This window comes from Arachis duranensis, chromosome 6 (genome assembly GCF_000817695.3).
Source record: "Arachis duranensis cultivar V14167 chromosome 6, aradu.V14167.gnm2.J7QH, whole genome shotgun sequence".
NCBI lineage: Eukaryota > Viridiplantae > Streptophyta > Magnoliopsida > Fabales > Fabaceae > Arachis > Arachis duranensis.
The window spans coordinates 17,412,501-17,415,620 of NC_029777.3; positions in this window are offsets into that span (position 1 = coordinate 17,412,501).

Below are 3,120 nucleotides of genomic sequence, written 5' to 3' on the forward strand. Positions count from 1 at the left end.
TGTTCATCTCCTTGCATCATGGGCAAGTTGAATGCCAACCTTACATTTTCCGGACTAAAATCTAAGTATTTTCCCCGAACCATTGTAAGCCAATTCTTTGGGTCCGGGTTCACACTTTGATCATGGTTCTTGGTGATCCATGCATTGGCATAGAACTCTTGAACCATTAAGATTCCGACTTGTTGAATGGGGTTGGTAAGAACTTCCCAACCTCGGGGATCACCTTCTTTATGGCCACAACTTCATAGAAGTGGTCTTGATGCACCCTTGAGATGAATCTCTCAATCTCCCATGACTCGGAGGTGGAAGCTTTTGCCTTCCCTTCCCTCTTTCTAGAGGTTTCTCCGGCCATGGATGCCATAAATAGTTATAGAAAAACAAAAAGCAATGCTTTTGCCACACCAAACTTAGAAGGTTTGCTCATCCTCGAGCAAAAAAAGAAAGAAGAGAGTAGAAGAAGAAGAAATAGAGGAGATGGAGATAGCTTTGTGGTTCGGCCAAGGGGGAGAAGTAGTGTTTAGGATGTGTGAGACTGAAGAGGTGAAGATGGGTTTATATAGGGGTGGAGAGAGGGGTAGGTGGGGATCCTGTGGGGTTCACAGATCCTGAGGTGTCAAGGAAAAGTCATCCCTGCACCAAGTGGCGAGCAAAAATGCTCTCTGTGCTAATTCTGGCGTTAAACGCCGGGCTGGTGCCCATTTCTGGCGTTTAACGCCAGCTTCTTGCCCTTTCCTGGCGTTTAATGCTAGTCTGGTGCCCCTTTCTAGCGTTAAACGCCCAGAATGTTGCCAGACTGGGCGTTAAACGCCCATTTGCTACCCTTACTGGCGTTTAAACGCCAGCAGGTTCTTCCTCCATGGTGTGCTGTTTTTCTTTCTGTTTTTCATTTTGTTTTTGATTTTTCAATTGATTTTGTGACTTCTCATGATCATCAACCTACAGAAAACATAAAATAACAAAGAAAAAATAGATAAATATAACATTGGGTTGCCTCCCAACAAGCACTTCTTTAATGTCAGTAGCTTGACAGTGGGCTCTCATGGAGCCTCAGAGATGCTCAGAGCAATGTTGAAACCTCCCAACACCAAACTTAGAGTTTGAATGTGGGGGTTCAACACCAAACTTAGAATTTGGTTGTGGCCTCCCAACACCAAACTTAGAGTTTGACTGTGGGGGCTCTGTCTTTACCAGAACATCCTCTACAAGTCCATAAGCTTGTTTTCTTGAATTGTCTGCCATCTCTAGTGAGATTCTTGCAGCTTGTACCTCAAAGATCCCTAGCTTCTCCATTACAGAGAGAGGAATGAGGTTTATACTTGACCCTAAGTCACACAGAGCCTTCTTAAAGGTCATGGTGCCTATGGTACAAGGTACTGAGAACTTCCCAGGATCTTGTCTCTTTTGAGGTAATCTCTGCCTAGACAAGTTATCCAGTTCTTTGGTGAGCAAAGGAAGTTCGTTCTCCCAAGTCTCATTACCAAATAACTTGTCATTTAGCTTCATGATTGCTCCAAGGTACTTGACAACTTGCTCTTCAGTGACATATTCATCCTCTTCAGAGGAAGAATACTCATCAGAGCTCATGAATGACAGAAGTAAATCCATTGGAATCTCTATGGTCTCAGTGTGAGCCTCAGATTCCCATGGTTCTTCATTAGGGAACTCATTGGAGGCCAATGGACGTCCATTGAGGTCTTCCTTAGTGGCGTTCACTGCCTCTTCCTCCTCTCCAAATTCGGCCATGTAGGTCATGTTAATGGCCTTGCATTCTCCTTTTGGATTCTCTTCTGTATTGCTTGGAAGAGTGCTAGGAGGGAGTTCAGTAATTTTCTTACTCAGCTGACCCACTTATGCCTCCAAGTTTCTAATGGAGGACCTTGTTTCAGTCATGAAACTTTGAGTGGTTTTGATTAGATTAGAGACCATGGTTGCTAAGTCAGAGTGGCTTTGCTAAGAATTCTCTATCTGTTGCTGAGAAGATGATGGAAAAGGCTTGCCATTGCTAAACCTGTTTCTTCCACCATTATTGTTGTTGAAACCTTGTTGAGGTCTCTGTTGATCCTTCCATGAGAAATTTGGATGATTTCTCCATGAAGAATTATAGGTGTTTCCATAGGGTTTTCCCATGTAATTCACCTCTTCTATTGAAGGGTTCTCAGGATCATAAGCTTCTTCTTCAGGTGAAGCATCCTTAGTACTGCCTGGTGCAGCTTGCATTCCAGACAGACTTTGAGAAATCATATTGACTTGCTGAGTCAATATTTTGTTCTGAGCCAATATGGCATTCAGAGTATCAATCTCAAGAACTCCTTTCTTCTGATTCGTCCCATTGTTCACAGGATTTCTTTCAGAAGTGTACATGAATTGGTTATTTGCAACCATTTCAATTAGTTCTTGAGCTTCTGCAGGCGTCTTCTTCAGATGAAGAGATCCTCCAGCAGAGCTATCCAAAGACATCTTGGATAGTTCAGATAGACCATCATAGAAAATATCTATGATGCTCCATTCAGAAAGCATATCAGTGGGACACTTTCTGATTAATTGTTTTTATCTTTCCCAAGCTTCATAGAGGGATTCTCCTTCCTTCTGTCTGAAGGTTTGTACTTCCACCTCTAAGCTTACTCAATTTTTGAGGTGGAAAGAACTTTGCCAAGAAGGTATTGACTAGCTTTTCCCAAGAGTTCAGGCTTTTTTTAGGTTGTGAGTCCAACCATATCCTAGCTCTGTCTCTTACAGAAAAGGGAATAGCATAAGTCTGTAGACCTCAGGGTCAACCCCATTAGTCTTGACAGTGTCACAGATTTGTAAGAATTCAGCTAAAAACTGATGAGGATCTTCCAATGGAAGTCCATGGAACTTGCAATTCTGTTGCATTAGAGAAACTAGTTGAGGCTTAAGCTCAAAGTTGTTTGCTCCAATGGCAGGGATAGAGATGCTTTTCCCATAGAAGTCGGGAGTAGGTGCAGTAAAGTCACCCAGCACCTTCCTTGCATTGTTGGCATTGTTGTTGTTTTCGGCTGCCATGGGTTCTTCCTCTTTGAAGATTCCTGTTAGGTCCTCTACAGAGAATTGTGCCTTAGTTTCTCTTAGCTTTCGCTTCAAGGTCCTTTCAGGTTCAGG